Source organism: Borostomias antarcticus (assembly GCF_949987555.1).
Source record: "Borostomias antarcticus genome assembly, chromosome: 1".
In the NCBI taxonomy this organism is placed as follows: Eukaryota; Metazoa; Chordata; class Actinopteri; order Stomiiformes; family Stomiidae; genus Borostomias; species Borostomias antarcticus.
This window is the reverse complement of record NC_140234.1, coordinates 32,005,868-32,021,412: the sequence shown is the minus strand read 5'-3', so window position 1 is coordinate 32,021,412 and position 15,545 is coordinate 32,005,868.

Sequence of the window (15,545 nt, the reverse complement as noted above, 5' to 3'; positions counted from 1 at the left end):
CATGAATGAAACCCAGTGACCGGCGCGTAGCAATGCTTAAACGGACTTCCAACGCAAGCTATGCGCGCAACTGAACCATACGCAAGTATGGCACGACGGTGCTACGGGGAGACGGGCACCTCGGCCTCGGAAGCCGGCGCTCCACGACGCCACTAAACGGACCCCCAAACCACGGACCGGAGAGACGACGCGGGCAGAGAGGAACGCAAGAGCAGAGAACGCGGAAGCAGCGAGGACACCGCGGGCAGCAGGTAGCAAACGCACCAAATCACAATATGAGCATGGAACGCGAGCAAGACGCGGAGCAGCGAGCGCGCAGACACGAGCAATAGCAGCAATGGCAGCGGACGCCAGAGCAGAAAACGCGGAAGCAGCGAGCATACAATGCACAACCAGCAGTAATGGCAAGTGCGAACAATGACATGTTTTGACAGCTTAAATACATGTGCTCTAGTGAGCTGACCAATGCTATGACAGCTACAGTCAGCTGGTGCTGGCGTCATGCGTGACGCATTAACTTCTGCTGACCCCCCCGGGCGTGACGTACGTGCCTCGTCTGAATTTGCGTCAGAGACTTCATTTTTTAGAAACTGCATTCTTGGTGCCCCGTCCGCCGCCATTACATGGATATACTTGGCTCTTGGATTTTAAATTTCTTCTACAGGCCTCCGAATTACACCAAATTTATCTCGTTGAGTCTTATAATATGCCGTAAATAAGGTCCCAGGTTGTCGAAAAAGAGCATTCTCCTTTAAGAAGATATGGTGAATGAGGCCCATTGGTCCTTATTCCTGAACGCATATAACGCATTATAATAATAAATAAATACGAGAATATTTGTATCATTTCCAATTACGTATCACATTTATAGTCACGATTCTACGAGGCATCGTGGTGTCCGAAAATAAATAAAAGCACTACACAAACACTGCAAATGGCAGTGAATAAATAAATAAGCACTAAACTCAGTCGCTATACTCAGACTCAGCACAACAGCACCTTATATTCCATAGTCTCAGAATGGACACATCTACATTCTGTAAATAAACATGTGAATATCCATAACTAAAATATATCATATGGGCCTACATAATATACATAGGGTATATCAAGATCCACAAGTAGCCTACTCATGCATTTAACTAAACTGTACAATTTAATCTGCTCTCAACACATCCCATCCCTTTCATGTAGGGCAGGCTATATATTTTGCATTTTGTATTAAAAGTCTATATACCGTCTTATTTTCTATTGTTATTTTTCATTGTTTTTTTTTGCTGTATTTGTATTTCTGTTTGTGAGTGTGCCCTCTACAGGTCAAAAGGTCTCTGAATAGGGAGAGGACTAAGCAGTGGGCGTGGCTGACTGGGAGCACACAACTTTTGACCCTGCAGTTGCATGGACTTTCAGTTTGCTTGCCTTTGCCTTTTATTTTGTACAATTCCAAGTCTGTTAAATAAATCACACATTATTTTGGAAAGTCAGTTTGGACATAATTTTTTGCAATCAAGCATATGGAGATTCCCCAGTCAACACCAGGGGCCTCATTTATCAAAGAGCGTGTAAATTCCGGTGTAAAAGAGGGCGTACGACGAAAACGCGGAAAATGCTAAATGTAGCGTACGACGAGAATATATACACGCTTTTCGGATCTATCAAAAAGGTCGTACGCCCTTTTCTGCACGAGAAATCCGAGACTGGCGGGGAAGAGAGCGTACGCGCACGCGCCCCGTGTTCCGCCCTCTCCACGCCCTAATCCAACCATATATGGTCAAAACCATGAGTGGCCAAACGTGGTTTCCCGGAAGGAACCGGCTTAAAAAGGTAGCGTGGAGCACCCAGGCGGGACAATGAAACATGGAACGAAGAGCTAAGAAGAGGAACTTCTCGGAGACGGAGGTGCATGTGCTTGTTGGTGAGGTCCACGCGAGGAAGACAATCCTCTTCGGAAGGTATTAATAGCCTACCTTTGTCTGTTTGCTCCTACAGCTTAGTAGCCTACTTTAGCTACGTTTTGTGCATCTAGGATTTGGCATACACGGACATACTGTAACATGTGGCTGTGAGGAAAGCAAACATTCTGTGGTAGGCTATGATTAAATTAGGACCAAAAACAGGGAACAATAACGCAGATGACCACTTCATAATGTTAGAACACATTAAACATTTTCCCCTCTGGGAAATTAAGACTCATCTAAATCACCCGGTCAATCACAGCATTTATTTGACTGCCAACAGAAAAACATATCAAATGAATATGGCTGCACAATGAAATGTTTAATGCATAATCAAGTTCACAGACAAACTCAAAGAAAATGATTGAAATTGTTTCTCCAGACTCTGACGTGGGGTGGGACTCAGAGGAGGGGGAGTCTGCAGTGGTCCTTGACCTGACGGTCGTGCCCCCGCGAGTTGTAGCCTCCACCTCCAGCGCCACGACCTCCAGTGCCTCCACCTCCAGCGCGCCGGCCTCCACCTTCTTATCAGCTTTGAATATATATCTTGGCAAACATAACACGGGATGATGTACAAGGAGGGGACAGATACCTAGTGAAAGTACTATTGGTTGCTACTAGTAAAAAGACAATAACGAGGGCTTGGTATAAGGTGGAACGCCCAACCAAGGAGCAGTGGCTGGGTGTTGTGGAGGAGATGTATGTTAGGGAGAGGTTCACGCATGCATTGAGGATGCAGGAAGGAAAGTTTGAAGGGAGATGGGAAAAATGGATGGATTATAGAAGGAAGTGTGATGATACCACTAATATTAAAATTGTCATATTTGAGTAAGAAAAAAAAGCTGCATGGATGGATGTACCCATAAGCTGTTATTGTAGGTTTTTATGTGTTATTGTATTGTCGTTGTATGGATGGAAAATGCTAATAAAGATTAAAAGTAAATAAGACAAAGAATATGTATCTTGGCTATGGACACACCAACAAGCCAGCCGTCACGCGCAGCGCCTGCCTCCAGTCTAGCCCCTACCCTGCTGTGCGCCAGGATGAAGGAGTCATGCGTGGAGCCAGGCCACCGTGCCACTACACTTGTGATGAGCATGTCGGCGTCACATATGATTTGGGTATTTGTAGTGTGCACATTTTAGCGATTCACATAGACGTATTCATTCACTGATGGTGCCCTTATGTGGGTGCAGTCGCCATCGCCGTCACCTCTTTGGAGTTCTATCTCGGCCAGTAGGCCGAGTAGCGCCGGATTCATTTAGGCTCGCATTACGCACAGGAGGACTGTCATTTATATGCTTACCAAAGAGCAAACAGGTCCACATGATCACATATTAATGACAATCTAATTGGTCAATTATTGCCGTTTGATGGAGTGCCTGCATTAGGTGTGTGACATATAGCGCGGAAAGGTTTGGGACAGCGCATAGGTTCAGTTTGGGGAACAAATCCATATCGGACCATGAATGAGCCGGTTAGAGGACACGTCTAATCTTGCATTGCGATATATGTTGGTGCTGAATTGGGCTATTAGCCTACATGATTGTGCGTTCATGAACTGTCGCTCTTATTCTCTCCGTCAAACATAGTAATTCACCGACGCACCACCTGCGTCGCCAGTTCCCCCTGTGTTCAAAAAGGGCGTAGAACACCGTGTAAATCGGTAGGACAACTTGAGAGGTGTCGTACAAAAGCGCGGAGAAAGGCGACTAAATTTCCGCCCTTTCGGCTTGATAAATCGCAATGTGGGGGGGGCAAATGGCGTACGCCTGAAATCGCGAAAAAGACCGTGTAAAAGAAGGCGTACCTCAATGATAAATGAGGCCCCAGTAGTGACCCAATGGAGACAACTTGATAAATAGTCAATACAGAGAGTATGTGTATGTATGTATACAGGATAATGATACCTAGCTCTTTCCTGACACCTAGCGGTGTATACAGTGAACAGCATGCTGAGAAGCTCATTCATGCTTTTATTTCAAGTAGACTAGACTACTGTAATGCTCTTTTTACTGGTCTTCCAAAAAAGTAAATTGAGAAACTACAGATAATGCAGAACTCTGCTGCCAGACTTTTAACGAAAACAAGGAAGAGAATATTACTTGTTTAAGCCAAACTGCACTGGCTCCCTGCATCTTTTAGAATAGATTTTGAAGTCATTCTACTTTGAGAAAGAACTCCCGCACACTGTCTTCTTGACTTACAGTCAATCAGTTTATTAAACAACATTTTGGTCATCTGACCTTGATTAAGTAGTTGTTTAGACAGTGTGCTGGACTTCTTTCTCTCTACTTTAAGTTGACCATTGGTTCTCTCGCATGCACCTGTCACACTACAGATGTGCAGAAGTTCTCCTCCTTCAAGTCCTTGTACTTGTACCCAAAGCTCTTAATGGTCTTGCAGCCTCTCACATCAATGATTCCCTGTTGCTCCGTGTCCGTTCACTAGCCCTTAGCAGTGGAGCAGATAGGCTGGTATTATACTGTAGAACGTATTGTGCACTTTATGACTAAAGCATGAAACTTTCTCCAGTGTTTCTATAAACCATGAGGTTTATTTTCAGGCATTTCAGATTTGAATGTGATAGGGTGATGCACGCACATTCAAACGGATAGTTACAGGTGCTCGACTAAAATATGACGAGTAAAGAATAGAAGTCTGCACACTGTCTTAATGCTCCCAAGGGTGAATTTAATGGCACAACGTTTGGGCCGATGTGGCCTTCGTCAGGTGCAATACCAAACATGTGAGAAGCGGTGGGAAATATATACAGGAGGGTTGGACCCGAGTAGGGTCAAAGTCTTAAAGAGTCCAAACCTATTAGACATCTCATAACCTGAAACAGTGTATCATTCACACTAAAGGCAAACACATGGGAGGTATTGATGGTCATACTGTAAAAACATTAGCCTACAGGCTCACATGTCAATAAATACAAGTCTAAAAGTAGCAATGGAAACAATGCAAAATCAGAACTAGCTAGTGAGATACAATTTATAAAAATGGTTTGATGTCAAACTCTTCATTGAGGCCATGAGGAGACATGGTGTTAAGGGCATAGATATAGCAATAACAAACAAACAACAGCAAACAACGAGACAAAGCACAAAGCAAAGCACATTTAACCAGTAAAAGACTGGGCCGAAAGGCTAGAGAATAAAAATGCGTTTTCAGCATGGATTTAAAAACTGAGATGGAGGAAGCACATCTAATTTCTAGTGGCAGCTGGTTCCACAATCGTGGAGCCGCAACTGCAAAAGCTCGGTCACCTTTTCCTTTAAGCTTTGATCGTGGGACTTGAAGAAAATATTTATTTGTGGATCTCAGACACCTAGTGGTTGATTGCCAGTGGATGAGATCTGAGATGTATGATGGTGACTGACCATTCAGTGCTTTGAATGCAACCAACAGAGCTGTTGTGTTTTATTGTTTTCATATTGATTTGTATATGTATCTTATTATCTTGTACAGCACTTTGGTCAGCCCAGGCTGTGTTTTTAAATGTGCTTTAAAAATAAACTTGACTTAACTTGATAGATATAATAGGTCTCCCTTTTCAATAGAAGCTTAATGTGGTCCCCACCACGGGGTGGTCTATCAACCCTTTCAATGCCCATGTACGGTAGAGAGCTGATGCTGTGTCCCGCCTTTTTGAAACGTGCAGCAACTGGACTACGCTCATCGCCACATCTAGTGCTCCGGTGTTCACTGATGCGAGTCCTCAGTTGTCTATAAGTCTTGCCCACATAGGCAAGACCACAAGAGCATTTGATGAGGTACTACATGTGTGGTGCTGCATGTGATGATGCCCCTGACTTTAAGAGTCTTACCACTGTGGGGATGTGTGTAGGTGATGCAGCGGGTGGTGTAGCCACATGGTGCGCAATTACCACATTTGTAGTTGCCCTCAGGTATATCCTTAAGGAAGGATGCCTTCTCCGGGATGTATGATTTCACCAGCTGGTCTCGCAAGTTGGGGGGACGTTTGAAAACAACAGAGGGAGGTGCCTTAAAATGGGTCTGAGTTGGGGATCTGAATCAATGGTATGCCAGTGTTTATTCAATGTCTTTTTGATCTCAAAACCAACTGGAGAATATTTGGTAAAGCATAAGATGGACTGGTCCTTGGTGGTTCTCACACTAGGTTGTAGACACTGTTCCTGTGTGGAAGTGCTGTAGCATTCAGAGGCCCTGTCTATCCACTCTGTTCTATAGTTTCTCTCCTGAGACCTCCTGTATATGGATTGCTTCTTGTACAAGGCATCAGAGCTACAGATTCTCCTGGCTCGGTGAAACTGACTGATAGGTAGACCTCTTATGAGGTGCGTAGGATGAAAACTATCACCACGTAATATGTTATTCCTATCTGTAGGTTTGCGATACAAGTCAGTCCTAATGGTATTGCCGTCTTTTATCACTAACACATCCAAAAAGCTAAAGCTTGTGTGGCTGGATTCGATAGTGAACCTCAAATGTGGGTTGGCTGAATTCAAATACTGATAAAACGCCCCCAAAGACTCCTCACTGCCCGTCTAGATTATGAATAGATCATCGATGTACCTTTGATACAGTAGGATATTGGAGTAGAAAGGGTTCATCTCAGGGTCTAGAACCAACAACCACTGTCTTGTCATTAATAGAGATGGGTCTCGTTCATTTTTATAGATACTGATACCATTATTGAGACTGCTTAATGATTCGAGTCTTTATCAATCCCACTATCGATATCCTACTTTTCTACTATTTGATGGAAAGACAAGACAACTATAAATTCTTAAAAGAGGACTTTGCCGCCAATTTCGATTGGATGTGATGGGCAAACACTTTTGGAAATTCAAAGATCCATCTCACACCATTTGTGAGAATTTGTCTGAAGATCATCTCAGCAAATTATGGTAAAGATTCGAAGACAATTGTGGCCTGTGAAATATTTGTAGTCTTTTTAATAAAATCCAATATGGCGGACAATCCAATATGGCAGAAATGACCTCATGGACTGCGATGAACTTGGCTTGATCCAAGGAATCCAATGGCACCTGAGTTTTGAACATCGGTGTCAACATGAGACTTGCTGTCAGGGGACAGGGGCATGTCCTCGATGAGTCTGCCAAATGAGGTTTTGATACCTCAAAACGTTGCTGAGATACGACACCACTGTTTGGCAGCTTCAACGCCGATTTCGATCCAAATCCCTGTAAGAATTTTATAGACATTAGTCTAGAGATTGTGCCTAGCGAGTTGTGCCGACAAGCACAATGGTGGCCTAGGCAGCTTCGCTGCTTGGCTCCCAATAAACAATGTGACAACAGATTTAAAAGAAACAATAAAAGTAAAAGCATTAAAAATTAAAAGTGTAAAATGGAATAAAAACTATAAAAACAGAGTGCAAATTAAGAACACAAAGATATATAATATGTTGTATGTAATCAGTAATCACAATCAAGTATTTCACGTTAGATGTTGTAGTGTGGATATAATGTCAGGTATGGCTATGCAGATTCCAAGAAAGATAACGATAGCTAGTTAGCTAGCTTACCGGTCTAGTAGAAAAGTAGTCATGTCACCATGCGACTTTATCCAATGAAACTCCATAAACTCCGTCCAACAAGCAAAGGCTGGCCCGATATTTATCTGACTTTTGCTCCTTCTTCGGTCACTGAGCTTTTGAGATTCGTATCGCACGGTTCACCGGGGCTCAGGCGGAGAAGCAGGACGACGAAACTCGGCCATATTACCAAACGTTTAGCTGAAAAGAGAGAGCGGAAGTGGATGGAAAAGCTGCCGTTTTATAGTCTCTAGGGGTGCAACGATAAACTAATCTCACGATACCATACACGATATTGGGTTGACGATAACAGTACGATACACTAAGGGCAGGTGTGAAGCGTTGCAGTAGTGTTGCTGTTCACACCAATAGTGCGTTTCTCCACATTTCTACTCCACTACACTTTGTGAATTTAGAGCTTAACTGTTGTAATATCATGGATAGGCCTAGAGACAAAAGACGTGTTTGTTACCAGCGTTGTGTAGCCAGTGTTCACTGATATACAATAAACATATCACAATATTGTTTTCACCTTGACGATACGTATTGTGGTGTTTCTGTATCGCAATATATTGTGGCACGATATATTGTTACACCCCTAATAGTCGCACACACACTTGATGCTAACCAACATCTAATGCTGCTAATTCATGTAAGTATAACGTTAGCTGGCTACTGCTAATCTCACAGTGGTGAAGCTAGAATAGTACCTGGCAACCCAGTGCGCAGTACCAACGGTGTAATACTATTGGCTGGTATGATATCAACAGAGTGTCATTGTCAGGCCGTCAAAATGTCATAATGTAATAATTTCAGACAAAATATATTTTTTTATGGAAAAGCAATACTTCACTGCAGCCTTTGCAAAGCCCTATGGATGTATTATTTTTTATTTTATTTTTTATTTTAATCAACATATAACATATTATACCTTTAAGCTACGTGGTAAAAGCAACGTTAATTATAGCTGCTGTGCAGCACTGAGTCGGAGCCGGGCGGATTAAGAGGAGAAGGAGATAAATAACAAATATATGTGGGTGTAGTTGTACACATATATACACAAACTGGTGCAGGCATATGTTTTCCTGTTAACTGCTACAGTTAGATGAAACAAGGTTTGAGGTTGTGACATGGTAACAGCTCTTTTCTGTCCTGGCCACACAGTGAACTGCCCACCGACATGACTGCTCATATTTCGCCATAGAATCAAAAGAAAGGAGATGCACTTGTGAGTTTTGGTAAATAGAAGTACACTAAATTCCCATGTTAAATGTAATTATTGTAAGTCACTTTGGATAAAAGTGTCAGCTAAATGACTTGTGTAATGCGAACACCCAAAGACATGCAATGCTGTTACTAGCAAAATAATGAATCTTAGGTGTGTGTTGCTGAAAGTTGAAGATTGAGGGGGATGTCATATTGGTTGAAATTTGTTCAGTCCAACTACTGTTCGTAAGCACACATTTTGTTTTACATGAAAACATGATTGGATTTTGATAGAATACTGTGGCAACTCGGGGCCCTCACAACCCAAAATGGCCACCTGTGCCACAAAGTGGCTGCTATCTGTGGGACTGCAGTTCCCAGAACCCCACAGGTTGTGGGTCAGAGAGCTTAATGACTACCTGGGCTGATTGTCCACACCTGCCTCAGCAATCAGCCACGTCCCTTCACCCAAAACTGGAAACTTCCGGCCAGAAGAAGCCTGGGAGAAGAGGGGTGAGGCAGAAAGCTTGCTGCCTCATGTGTGGATTTTGTGTGAGATCTTTCATTTGTAACACTATGTTTATTAAAGAGACAACCTCTGGCTATTTTCTGCAACTTTTGGTTTCCTGTCTGTGTGCCACTGCCATTTTGTCATTTGTGGTCTTCCCTGTCGCCTGGGTTGCCACAATACAAAGAAACTATGAGAAAGTGTGCATGAGGTAGAAGAGGAGGAAGAAGACGAGGAGACAATGACAAATTTTATCAACAATGTCAACCTGTTCTGGCAGCGTAGCGATCTTTATGCAGCGGACGGTCTGCATCTAAACTCTGCTGGTGCTAGAGTACTCTCTTCCAACTTCTACTGTATTCATCACCTCTCCTCTCCCTACTTGCGCGCCGCATCAACCTCTGCCCAATGCTGACCGGTCCCCTAACCATTGATGTTCCTGTGATAGTATTTTAGACTTGTCTAGTCAAAAGATTTACCAAGATACGTTCAAAAGGTTGAGTCTGGTTTATTGTGGAAAACATTACGAGCGCAAGGACTTCCTGAGAAACACAGCAAGGGTGGTTAGTCAGAGAAGTGAAGTCAGAGAAGTCATGCCCAGTCTTATATTCAACCAAAACACAGGTACGGCGCTTTGAGGATGTGATTGGCTACTCATTGCACGTCATGTGAAATGGCAGGCGTGGCCAAGAGTATAGACATGTGACAACAAAGAAAACAAAGGTCTGAATCAGGACGAGGAAGACTAAGGTGGGGCCCTTCTGACTTAAACAAAGAGATGAGGAAGAGCTATGCAGAGTGTGTTTACAATTACAAAGGGGGAGACTTGAGGTGTTTTACATTTACAAAAGGGGAGACTGAAACTGGGTTTTGCAGGGGGCTTGGGGGGAGGTGATAATTACCAGGACAAAGGTTTAAGGTGTTTGGATGTAAATTCCTGGACAATCCCTCATTTGTGCCTGAACAGGCACACAAAAATAAAATCCAAACACAGTGTAAACAGTCAGCTATGCTATACATGTGGAAAGGAAATAATCTCTCCACTAGGTGGAGCAAAAAAAAAAATCTCTTTTTTTTTTTTTTTTTTTTTAATTATTTTCTCTCAACGTGCAAAATCACACACCAAAACCCCTTGCTTCAGAAATTTGATAGGAAACAAGATAAAAAAAAATGACATGATTATATACTATTTATAGTCTAAGAGTGGACAACCATTCACCAAAAAACAAACTTGATTTAACAAGGCAAAAAAAAGATAAAATGGTTACCAGTGTAAGAGGGGCAAAAAACCTCTTGGTCAATTTAGAGGAAAAACCCAAACTTATTTATCAACTCATGTTTCAACCATTGCAACTCTTGTAAACAAATATGATATTTTCCAGATTATTTCAAAGTTCATTCACTCTTGTGAATAATTGCATGTGATGTCCTATGGAACATAGATTCCATGTGTGCGTCGCTGAATGTTTAATGTAGGTTCCAGTGTGTGCGATCAGAGGTGCAGTCCGATTGCTCATCAGAGGAGAATGTCATCTGGGGAATGCAAGGCGTCTTCTCTTCTAGATCGCAACTTCAATGTCGCGTTGCTTGAAATCAGTTATGTTCAATGTTAGTGTGTGCAGGTGTGTGTGCGTGTGTGGTGCATCTTGTGAGGAGGTGACCAGCAAGGTCATTTTTCCTCCGATTCCTCGTCAGAGGAGAGGACAGTGTGATGGCCCATGGTTTTGGCCTCTGAGCCCTCTGGTTCAGCTGCATTCTGATCTCCTGGTGTTTGCGATCCCCTGGTGGACCGTCCTCTGCTGCTTGGACCCGTCGGCAATGGCTTGCATGGGTCCACGAAGTCCTCTCAGATCGCTGTCTGCGTGGTGAGTAGAACCTGGTACGGCCCGAGCCACCTCGGCGAGTTCCAGCTCCTTCGTCTGTGGTCGTGGACCAGGACCCAATCCCCAGGAGAGATATGATGCAGGAACCTCTCCTTAGCCTCAGGAAATGGCGGTCCTCACTCTGTTGGAGACATCTGTTAACATCCTCCGCCACCCCTGTTTTTGAAACATGATCTGGCCCGTGGGCTAGTTTGAAAGCATAATGAAAACATGAACGAGGTAGTACAGGTTTGTCATTAGGCCCTAGATACAGGTTAGTTTGGTGGTGGAAATGTGCACTTATTCCTTCATTTCTTTTTCTCCGCAGGTGGAGCAGATACTTGTAGGTCAGAAATGTCTGCCAGGGACAGTGGAGGAATCTTGTCAGGGTCTGTGGATGGTACAGAGAGTATAGAAAGCACAGGGGAGGAAGCAGAGACAGCTGCAGCTTTTGCAGCGAGCTCTCGGAGGGTGAGGAGGGAGTCCCTGTCTTGGTTCAGCAGGGTGAAGGTGCGGTGGGACACCACACAGCCAGGGCGCCAGCAGCACGTACAGGCTCTTGAACTGAACCCGGTCCATCCCTGTACTGCTCCACGTAGGGTCGGCCCGGGTCGTGCTGCTGGAGGGCTCACCTCGGCGCTCCCGCTCCCCCAGCACAGGCTGATGAAGTGCTCCGTCTGTGGATCCACAGATGAGAGAGACAAACAGAGACAAAACAGAAGAGCAAAAAGAGAGTCCTCTGGTCTGGTCTCCCTGTTCCCTTCTTTGGTCAGGAACGGTTATTCAACAGTCTGTAGGAGATACTCAGAAACATGGTTAAGCGCAAGCTCCTGCTTTGGGGAAAAAATGTTGTTATTCAGTCAGGAAAGCTTAAACAGGGTGTCTGTTCAAGTGTCATTTTAGAGCCAGTCTGCAGTAGCCTACAGTGACATCAGGGGCAGCGTTAGAATGACTTCAACACGCCCAGTCCCCAGTCATGATCAAGGCAATTGGATTTGGCTCTAACATTTCTCTCGCGATTTTATGAAAATAAAATACGCTTAAGTCTTTCGGACCTCCCATCCAGGGCGCAATCCCGGGCTAGACCCACCCATATTCTCGTCTCAACAAAACAACACCCCCTAAGGGTGAAAGCAAAAATTTCCTGAAGTCAGGATAAAAATAGAAATGGGGCAAAGAAAATGACACTAAAATGAACTGGCTTCATTTACAATTAACTAATCAAAAAACTCCATCAAAGCTTCATTTGTATAGCTAAAATTTGTATATCTAAACCCTCCCTCTTCTGCATTTGAGGACAGAGTATTTGGGCACTGCTCCTGTTTCATACTTATCTGTCGCTCACAGTGAGTTGGTGACATGGCGTTGGTCTGCATCTCACGAACCCCAGATCGCCCATCTGTAGGGAAACAGGCCAGTAACCTCCGGTGTACGTGCCCGTCTCCTGGTTCGGCATTCACCCATCACTCCCGGAACGACAGTTGTCTGTAAAAAACCCACTCAGAAAAAACACTCAGGCCCGATGAATGTGCCTCAAACTATAAACATGAGATATTTAACATAACCATTTAAAAAATATAATTGGGTTATGAGATGCTGCATTCAGATTAAGACACTAGCAACCCTTATCTATTCCCCCCACTATTATGCACAAACCTTATGTCTTAAGCTACATATCAGAAAGAGAGACAAAACAAACAACAGTTAAACAGACCAACAGCAGGTTCTAATGTCCCCAGGAAGGCATGATCCAGGCTCCTCAAAGACCTGCCGCCCAGGGTCCATAGCACCTGAAAATTAAGACTCAAAACACAGACTGGGTTCAATAGCAGAGGAGAAGGCCTAGAGCCAACTCCTCAAAACACACATTCAAAACCCTGTCAGACTTTTGATTTCTCCACTATTACCTAAAAGATCTGCTCAGAAACATTAACAGCAACTTAAGACTCAAAGGCTCTACATCTATTTCATCCTGCCACCATTATCTTAAAAAAAAAAAATCTCTATCTTGGCTAGTTAAAAATCTCCCTTATGGGTTGTTCAAGGGAACTCCAGCAGGTGGCGCTCGACCCCAAAATCGGAGGCTCTTCCTTCCGGCCCTGTTCGGACAAATACCTCGTAGAAAGGGGTGGCTTAACTCGTAGAGAGAAGGGGCGTGGCTAATGGCGCAACAAGTCGAGGGGGAATCTAATTTTAAATCAGAGTTATTCTGCTGGGGAAATGGTGGAGAGACTGTTTGCTGAATCTCCTTATCATTCCTTCCTGACCTAAAAAAAAAAAAAAACTCTCGTTCTACTCTCCCAAATCTTAAAAACAGACCAGTCTAGAGAATTAACAGGCTTTTTCCTTAACCCTCTAGCTGAGCCCGAATCTTAGAATTTAACACTAAAATGTCAGATGTGGATGTAAGAAATCGAAAATGCTTTAGCACATCAATCTCATCAGGCTAGCAGTAGAATTCTGTTACATTCTCTAGCCATATGTTATTAGCCGGGGTTACATTGACACCTAGTGGTGATCCCAAAATGTTGCATGTATGACCCGGAAGTTGTCTTTGGCAGCGCGGGGAAATTTAAAGAAACAAATCCCAAATAACCACAACGCAGCCTAAAAACCCCAAAACAGCAATGAAAGGAAACCTTATGGTTAACTCACGGCGGGAAAGAATACAATTTCGAAAGAAACACACATTAAGACACATTAAATTCGCTTAGTACTCACCTAGTCAGCGAAGTGCTTTGTTCTCTTCTGGCTCAATGGCAGAACACCGCGAGAGTTTTCCTGCGTCTCCTAGGCAACCAGTTAGCTAGCCTACTGGGAATCTAGCAGAATTTTAACAGTCTAAAAGTGTACAAAACAATACTTTACCTGGATCCATGGCGCGCATAACAAACAATAATCAAGAGCCGAGGCTCAAACAGTGAACACATAAGACGAACAACCCCCCGTGCACATGAAAGAGAGAACGTAGCAGACACACGGGAACGCAAACAAAGGACGACCAAACGACGACCAAAAACGACTAATATACGACTTAACACACAAACATGAAACAAAAGGCCCACGTTTACAACAATCATTCTCGGCTGCACTAGCAATTTGGTCCAGGCTAAACCATGATGTCTAGATCCTACCAAAATACTGTACAGCTTTGGTCAAAGCTAACGCTCGTTAGGTTTACCAATCTGATCAAAGCTAACTTCTCGTTAGGTTTACCAATCTGATCAAAGCTAACTTCTCGTTAGGTTTACCAATCTGATCAAAGCTAACTTCTCGTTAGGTTTACCAATCTGGTCAAAGCTAACTTCTCGCTAGGTCTACCAAACCACCCGGGATCAAATGGGAAAACGTTTCTCCAAGAAACGCGGATTGGAAACACCAATCACTCCCTGTAGCTACTTTTCTGCGGTTTTAATCTCATCCGCGACCGGCCAAAAGGGAAGCCTGTTCTGAACACTGCTTATACCCTCGTAACGAAACAAGGACGAAGTCAAAGGACAATACGATATAAATATATATATTGCTGTTCACATCTCCTTGGATAGTTACTTACTTAATACCCACGCTGGGGTTTCCTGTTTTCAACCAATCCAGACCAACACAACTGAACCAAATCAAGGCAAATACAACTCAGAACCACAAGAGGGTTCGTTTAAACGTACCTGTGCGCTTCAAGAATCCAGTGGAAGAACTGAGGAAATAATCTCGGCTGGCGCTCTAGCGCAAGAGAGAAAATTGATTTTCCAACGCCCACTATGGACCGACACGTCTGCCGATCAGTCCTATCCACTGGAATCCCGAAGCAAACGCAGGCAGTGATCCCATCCCCGTCGCCAAACTGTGATAGTATTTTAGACTTGTCTAGTCAAAAGATTTACCAAGATACGTTCAAAAGGTTGAGTCTGGTTTATTGTGGAAAACATTACGAGCGCAAGGACTTCCTGAGAAACACAGCAAGGGTGGTTAGTCAGAGAAGTGAAGTCAGAGAAGTCATGCCCAGTCTTATATTCAACCAAAACACAGGTACGGCGCTTTGAGGATGTGATTGGCTACTCATTGCACGTCATGTGAAATGGCAGGCGTGGCCAAGAGTATAGACATGTGACAACAAAGAAAACAAAGGTCTGAATCAGGACGAGGAAGACTAAGGTGGGGCCCTTCTGACTTAAACAAAGAGATGAGGAAGAGCTATGCAGAGTGTGTTTACAATTACAAAGGGGGAGACTTGAGGTGTTTTACATTTACAAAAGGGGAGACTGAAACTGGGTTTTGCAGGGGGCTTGGGGGGAGGTGATAATTACCAGGACAAAGGTTTAAGGTGTTTGGATGTAAATTCCTGGACATTCCCCTGACCCCAGCCACTATAAAAATGGTTCCACCTCGTACTCTTGCAGACTCCCTACCGGGCTTGGGTCTCTCTCATCCTTTATACCCACGGTCCGGACTACAAAAATATGCCTACCTC